Source organism: Macadamia integrifolia, chromosome 4 (genome assembly GCF_013358625.1).
Source record: "Macadamia integrifolia cultivar HAES 741 chromosome 4, SCU_Mint_v3, whole genome shotgun sequence".
NCBI classification, from domain to species: Eukaryota; Viridiplantae; Streptophyta; class Magnoliopsida; order Proteales; family Proteaceae; genus Macadamia; species Macadamia integrifolia.
In genome coordinates, this window is record NC_056560.1 from 4,874,705 (window position 1) to 4,883,712 (window position 9,008).

Genomic DNA, 9,008 nt, shown 5'->3' on the forward strand with positions numbered 1-9,008 from the left:
TAAAATTTGGACAATCTGAGTTTGTGGAGCTTACCTCATTATCTACTTGATTGGCTGTAGTCATCAAGGGTAGATGGGTGTGTTCATCACCGAACTCTTTTTCTTCATCACTACTGTCGGATGAGTCATCCCAAGATTTTTCGTAAGTCACTATTAGTTTTTCTCACATTTCTTTGGTTGATCCATACATGGATATTCTATTAAATTCCTTCTCACTCAATGCATATTGAAGGAGTTTAATAGCTTTAAAGTTATATTGAATCTTGATTTTATCTTCTACTGTCCATTCTTTCTTTTCTTTTTCTACTAGTTCTTCTCCTACTCTCTTATAGACCTTGTATGGACCTTCTTCAAATACTTCCCATACATCTAAGTTGTGAGCACAAACAAAGTTTTTGAATCATGTTTTCCAATAGGAAAAACTTTCACCATCAAAGTAAGGAGGTATAGAGGTGTTGAGACCTTCGACTTGTTGGTGTTGAAATGCCATGGATCTTTGACTCCTTTTAGAGAATATAAAGTCTCAATTTTGAGCTCCCACTCTGATACCAATTATTAGAAACACCTAGAGGGGGGTGAATAGGTTTTCTCGAGAGTACTTGACAATATTTCGATTTATAACAATTTAGACAAAATACAAAATTAAAGTGAAAAAATAAAATAGCAAGACACAAAGATTTTATAATAGTTTGACTTATAACGAAGTCTATGTCTACTCCTCTAAATATCGCTTGAAAGATTTTCCACTATATGTTTCTTTTACAAGGCAAGAAACAAGCCTTTATAATCGTCTTAGTGTGTAACCCACCCTTGAATACAAGTAAGAGCAACTCACGATCATCTTAGTTATGGGTCAAGTGTAACCCACTCTTGAGTCCAAGCAAGAGCAACTTAAACCACTCTTGAGTATGAGTAAGAGCAACTCACTTCTTGAGTACCAGCAAGAGAACAACAATAGAAATGTAAATAAAAATACAAATTACAAGAGTTGAATGATGTTACCCCTGGTATTTAGAACAAGTACTCTTGTGTAAATGTGTAAGTGGATGAATGCAATGAATGACCATGCTTGCACTTTGAAGCTTCTCAATGAGGATGACTTGAATGGTTAAAGCTTCTTCTTCTCTTTCTCTTCTCACTCTTTTCTTAGAGCTTCACTCACAATCTCTCTTTCTTTTTTAATGTATTTCTCACTGTATCTTATGAATATGTAGAGAGGCACCTAAAACATTGCCCAAGAGTGGGTATTTAAAGCTAAGAGAGTGAGTGAGAAGAGGTTTAAAAAAATTCCTCTAACGGATCTATTTTCCCTGATCAGTGAGTGAGAAGAGGTTTAAAAAATATCCTCCAACGGATCTATTTTCCTTGATCCAGATTCCCTGATCGAGATTCAAACTAGCCATTTATGACTATTAGGATTTGAAGTTCTATCCTGATCCAGATTTCTGGATTGGTGTTTTCTCAATCCGAATTGATCCGGATTCATCTGGATGCCTCTGTCAGTCAGTTTTTTGACAGACAGTATAGACTGTACAAAAATAGTCATATCTTTCTCATCTGAACTCATATTAAGATGATTCAAGTTGAGTTGGATTCAAAACTCAATGCTCTAGAAAATTTATGAAGAGTCTATCTCCTGATCTAATTTTAAGATTATCAAAAATGCCCTTTAGTCAGGTCAATGTGGTTTTCATAGAATTTTACTAAAACATATTTTTCTTAATATGTCTCTAACCACTTAGGGACTTTCATACTTCGTCAAGGTATGTCCTAAGGTCATTCTAGTATGATGTTATGCAATGCATGAGGTGTGTGCACGTATGTATGAAAATTTACAGATTACATATAAACAACCATTCTATCCTAAAGGTGTTCTTCTCCACTTGAGCCTTAAAGTCTTTATCTTGACTTCTACTCTTGGAACTTCTTCTTCCATTCTTCTTGTTTGCAATTCCATGACTTTGAGCTTCATGTCTTGACATCTTGAAGCTTGAATTCTTCTAATACCTTATTCAAGCATTGATCCAATCTTGTTGATACTCCTCATTTGATGACTTCATCAAATTCAATCTTTGATATGAAGTCTCTATAAAACAATACTTGAAGGCAAATTGTTGTTATCATCAAAACATGAGTGTGTAGATGAAATACCTTCTTTGATATGTAATGCATGCTTATGAGATGCAGTGTAGTGCTTGTGTATGGTGTGTGCACTATTACATTGAGCATCACTTAAGGTCTTCTTATTCTTCTTGCAGTTGGTCCTCAAGTGTCTTCATGTTCTATTACATTGACATTGCATGCTTAATGTCTTCTACATACTTTAATGTACTTTAAGGTTTGATGCCTTAGAGATCTTCTTCAGCTCTGCTGGACGTCAGGAAGTCTAGTGTCTTGATCCTTTACATCACACTTGGTATAAAACATTAGTTACATACACACTTGATTGTTATCATCAAAACCAATGTGGAGAGTGGTATAGAGTGGTATTCCCAACAATGTTGGGATTAGCATGATTTGTCAACCCGGCTAGGCTTGTCTACCTAGTTACATGATTGGGCAACCCGGTCAGGTTAGTCAGCCTATTCATATTGGAACTTCAAGCTATTTGGTGATCAATGATGGTTACAATGGGGGCACGCCCCTAGTAGGCCAAGACAACCACATGGTGGTTGACCAAGAGGAGCTGGTCAGGGTAATTCAATACCAGATCAACCTTGCCTTTCGACTGGTCACAAGACCCATGTATCGGAAGCTAGACCCAGAATATCTAGATTTGGTTGACATGGGAAAAATTTGAAGAAACCTGAATTCTCCAAATTCTCTGGAGAGGACAATGTGTCCACGATGGAGCATATTGCTCACTTCACCGTTTGATGTGGGACCATAGGAACAAGTGATGTCCTAAAGCTGAGATTGTTCCCTAACTCATTGATTGGAGTGTCCTTCGCATGGTGTTGCAATTTATTGATCAATTCCATTCAGAACTGGGAAGAAATGGAAGATAAGTTCCATCTCCAAATTTATAGGACCGAACCCACAGTATCAGTGTATGACCTGGCAAGAATGCACCAGGAGAATGGCAAAGTTGTCATTTAATTTGTCAATAGATTTAAGGTCACGGAACACCGATGCGTGGTAAACTTGCAAGAAAGTGAGTTTACAAAAATGGCCCTTAGCGACCTATCTATAGAATTAAGAAAAAGGTTCACTAGTCAAGAGTTCATGGACCTCAGTCAGTTAGTGGCACAAGCCACTTGCTATGATCGGATCTTGAGAGAAGAAGAGCAGAAATATCCAATCTATGACTACACAAGCACTACATGGTGTGCCCCTACAATAGCCATGTATTAAATTTTGAAAGGGGCCAAAAAGGCATAATCCTTTATACTTTTGCCCCAATAAATGGCGTCATATGAAAATTATGGGGGGCAATTGTTGGTATCCAATTTTAGTAAATTTGGCCTACAAGACAATTGGTCAATAAATCGATGTCAATTTGTTGACCAATTGTGTTAAGGAGCTGACCAGTTTAGCTAATAGGTAGTCAAGTTGGCCAAAAAAATGATGACCTTGTAGTAAGGAGTTGATCAGTTAGAATAACCATTAGGTGGATCGAGTAGATGAACCAAATACGATCAGATGACTGAACGTGACATTTTACAGTCAGATGACTGATCGTGACATTTTACGGTCAACTGACTGATTGTGACTTTTTACGGTCAGCTGACTGATTTTTTTGACGGTCAGCATTTTGACTTTTTACGGTCAACTAACAGAGTCCAGCTTTTTGGTCAGTTGACTAAGTCTAGCTTAAGTGGTTATGGAAGCTATAACCAATTAACTACCCCACTAAGGACATGATTATGGTCAGTTGACTGAGTCTGACTTTTCGATCAACTAACCGAGTCTGGCTTAAGTGGTTAAGGTAGTTATAACCATCTAACTACCCCACTAAGGACATGATTAAACATGGGTGGGTTCCTATAGTTATGAAACTACCAAAAGAGGGGGATATTTCAATTAAAACTATTAAAAGGACTATGGTGGAAGAAGGACACACACAACAAATCAAACAAAATCAGACATCAAGTCTTATCTTTCTTTCCTTTTTCTATCTTTCATGCTTTAGATTAGCATTTTCTTTTAAAGTCATGCACTTCCTTTAAGTCATGTACTTCAGTTCATAGTGTAACAATCACATCTCTGGTATGTTTAGCATCAACAGAGATACAGATCACATTTCGAGTATATCTAATATCAACAAAGATAGTAGATCTTGTTTCTGGTATGTTTAATATCAATAGAGAACAGCTGATCGTATTAGACAATATTACATTTTCCCCTTGTCTATGAGTCACTATCATTTGTCTTCATCATTTTCAATCCTTGCATCACATTTCTGCAAAGAACATTAAAAGTTCTTCGAGTTGATCGAGGCAAAAGGAGGGCCCAAGTTGCTTGATCAAAGTTAGATCTACTATTGAATCTGGTCAAGAAGGACTATGGCATGCCCGCACACACTCCAATATGATTAGATGACCATAACTTAGGGAAGGATTTTATGGCCAAACAGGTTCCATTTGGATTCCTGTATTCAGTCCATTGGCAACTAAATCTCCCCCCATTTAACATAGAGGGCATTCATCCAACCCATATTGTCATTAGACTTACTCTTGGTTTACTAAGCTAACCTTATAGGTCTTTAAATTTTATCTACCCCTTGGATATGTTGGTATTACTTTTGTCTCAAGGAAGTACTTTAGTGACATGGTAAAGTCATTTTGGTCCACACCTTCTCTCATGTTTTCTACCAGTTTCTTTCAATTACAAACTCATAAAACATGGCCACATAATCTATAAATAGTTCTATGCAATTTAGAACAAAAAATACATAGGAATAGGCTAAACCTCATCATAATCCATGAACAATTCCATTCTGTCATCTCCTAACAGGCTGGCCTATTAGCCAGGAGCTTTCTAGTCGGTTGCCTGGTAGAATAGGCTATTCTCGGTCTTATAGCCAAGTCTCCTGTTAACCAATTATTCAAGGCAATACCAGTCCTTAGATTATATTATGGCCACTTAGTTAAATTATTCTAAGCATATTAGATTAATTTCCAAACTCAATTTGGGTCTTTGCACATTGGATTGGGTTACTTAAATTTTATTTTAACCCAATTTCTTCCACAAGTATTTCGGCTACCTATTATGACAATCCCCGGGCAAAATTAGAACTATATGGAGGTTCACCCCATGGTTGAAGGTTCCAGAACAGTAAACAGTAAATTGGTCTCAATTAGGGCTTATAATTTGGGGCTTTCACTATGGAAGGTGATATCTGACTCTCACAAGTAGATTCCCTTACTTAATTCCACGATTAGGCTGACCCTAACCCTAGCCGATGTTTACCCTAGCTCAATTCACTGAGTTGGGTTGGAATTTATTACCTCTTTTATGTTCGTGAAGTATTTATGCATCACTGGCCGCAGTTGGACAGCTTTGAGTACGATTTCCCCAACTATGGCAGTACTCTCTAGCAACTTTTCCTTCTTTTGACTGCATAGATGGAAGAGCAGCAGCAGTAGCAGCAAGGTAAAGGAGTAGCAGCTGCAGCATTAAGAGGAATATCTTCCTCTCCTTCCTCTTCTTCTTCCTTCCCTTCCCTTCTTTTCCTTCTCTTTTCTTCCTTCTTCTCCTTTCTCTATTTTTATTTCATTTTCAGCAACAAATATGAGAGTCTCAGCTGACTCTTGCCCCTTTTATAAGCTAAATTTGGCATAAATACTTTTATAAAAATGCATTTTTTCTATCCTTTTTCTTTCTAAATAATTTGTGAGAAAATAGTGCTTTATATGAAACCACCTGCTTTAGGACCCTTAAACATACCTCTTATCATGGTAGAAATTAGGTCAAAAAATCCTGCAAAATAGTGGGGCCCATAGAAGAAAATCACTATATCTGGGCATTCTGCTACTTAACTAGATGGCCGGTTGGCCAGAAGCTTTCTAGCCGGTTAGGCTTTGTTAGGTCCTCTGCTATCCATTCTTCTGTCCAAGCTACCCCACCTCATGTGGGACCTTCCCCCACTCTTGTAGGCACCCTTAAGCCATCCATACACTACAGTCAGGTATCCCTTCCTCTTTATTTCTTACTACACATCTGATCATAAATTATTTCCACCACCATGTACCCAGCTCCATAAACTTTCTATTGCCTAGGCTGGGATTCTAAAATCAGGGTGTTACAATTTCTCCCTTCCTTAGAAAAATTTCGTCCTCAAAATTTATGAGGGTGTTTACTTCCAAAATTATTTAAATCTGATATTACAACTTTTCTTTGACTAAAGCTTCATGAATAAATTGTCTGTAAGCTAATGATATTTGTATATTCCTTCAAAATCCAATTTCCAATCTTCAAATTTCTTAAATCTCCTTTATAAACCTTTAGCCTACTTGTAAATCCACTAAAACTCATTTGTATCTCTGATCAGTATTTTCCATAAATTTTTATCTGATTTAAGGTCTTCCATCATTACACCTTAATCTCACTTAATAATTGATTCAATTTAAATCCCTTATTTGTATGAACATCCATCAACTCCGTTTATAATAAAGATATTATATATATACTAGAAAACTTGCACGTGCAAATGTATGTGCTGTATTTTGTTATGTGGTGCAAGTAGTAATAATGTATTTTGACTTTCAAGTGCCTTCAATAATACAACCTATTTGACTACATCAAGATTAGAATAGTAAAAATTACTCCATCAATAATGTTACACCTATGCCCTAATCCGGTCTAATTTGAATTGTTGTGATAGGTCTTGGATCGGGAGCAAAAAGTACCACTGGGTTTTGGCTCGTGGTAGCTCATTGCAAAATGGGGAGTGAAGACCCCACTTGCTCGTGCATATCATGCCAGTGCAATTGGAGGGGATTCAGACCTTCCGATCCTAGACGATAACTGACTCAACACCCTGCACCCAAATCCTGGCACATACTAACATTTTTGGAGAACTATGCACATAGACTAAGGCAACCACCCATGTAAGAATCACTTGAAGATAGTAGGCAGTCAAGGCACAACACTACAGGCTACTGAATTGGTTCTGATGCCCGTGGACCCCACTACCCGCATTGTGAACAACCCCAGAAGACCCCGTGTACTCTCCCACACCTTCCTCATGACTTGGACCAGATATGGACCAACCAAATAGACCCTATTCACTCTCTTACTATAAATAAGAGAAGTGAGCTTCATTTATCACTTCTCATTGCCCAAATTGTGGGAAGGATAGAAAGGAAGGAAAAGAAGGGGAAGAAGGGAGAAGAGCTCACCTTGGCTCCCAAACTGTCACTTCTCCTACCGCTCTCTCTCTCTCTCTCTCTTCATTTTGACCTAGCATAGTTGGGCAAGAGGTGAATTATAACTCTGGCACCTCTCTAAACTTGGGTGAGTGTCATTTCACTCTCCCGGTGTGATTGCTGAGCTCAAACCAAGCTAGGTGAGCTTTGACAACACCTGTGACCAAATAACCATCTAGGGTTTTGATCTTTCAATCATCGTATCTCCCAAATGGCCCAATGGAATTGGAATTTATTTAGCTTAAAATGAAGGTAGGAACACCCTCTACAAACTCCATGAAAAAAATCCCAGTGGTCATGCCCAAGCCAAAAAGCCCCAAATCGGTGGGCATGCTTCTGTGTTTCCATGGGAAACATCACCAGAAACACCTGGGCTTAAATCCAGTGCCTTATTTCCAGTGAGTAGGTAGCTCTTTATGAGATCTTTGCCAGTGCCACTAGATTCACCACTAATAAATTCGGTGGAATTTCTTTATTTTCGGTGGGGTGTCTCCGGTGACACCTCTGTACCGCCAAAACTTCAAAATACTTATACCTTTGGGGAGAGCCCCTATTGGTCCCCTCTGATGTTCCTGACACATATTGACGTTCGGTTATCTTGTGCCTAGAATAGAGACGTTCATGTACCCTGAGGCTGGAATTGAGTTGAACACCCTATTGACACACTTGGAACCCAAATTGACAGAACACAACCGAGGTGAGGTATCGTTGACTTTCATTTTTGTAGTGTTTCATACTTTTTAGATTTGTTCACATGTGTTAGAATTATTAAGTTGTTTAAATTGCTACATGTACATGAGAATTGTATAACATATTATTATATGTTGAAATGTGTTATGTTATGGAATTGGAATATGGATATGTGATGTATGTTGTGGCGGGATCTGGTGTGGCCGAGGTGGTTCTGGTACCGTGATCGTTGTGTGGATGTTGCAGTCATGCATTGATTATGTGCATTAGTTTAGATGTAGTCAAGGATTATACTTTGTGGCTGATGGTGATTCTGGTATCGTGTACTCCAGGATTGCATTTGGAAATGGATACGCTTCATGGCCGATGGTAATTCTAGTGTTGTGTAGTTCATACTCAACTACCTATAAGCTAGAATAGGTATATAGTTGTGGGTTACACTTTCTGGCTGACAGTAATTCCGATATCGTGTACCCCGGGACTATACTTGGAAATGGACCTGCTCCATGGCAGACGGTGATTCTGTTGTCGCGTTGTCCATACTAATTATATCATTATGCAAGCCATGTAGGATATTGTGCTTAGGTGAAATTTCCTGTGCTACGTCCCCTTGCCAACAGGGGGTAAGGTGTTAGATAACCCAATGGTGGTATGTTCAATGAACCTTTCCAAAATGCCACACCCGTAGTATGATGTGATTGTTGTCGGAGGTGGGAACTAGTTCGATGTGGCCAATGGCAATTCCGGTGTCATGATTGCTAGAATAGGGTTATCAGGGGTTTGTTGGGTGACCGACGGTCTCATTCCAGGATTGACAGGATCCTAATCATAACTAAGGTTTGTATCACTGGGTGACCGATGTCCGAGTGCTAAGACCAAGGATATAGCCTAATGTGTTATAGTAGCATTTACCAGACTTCATTGTATTATTAGGTGGTTTAATAAACA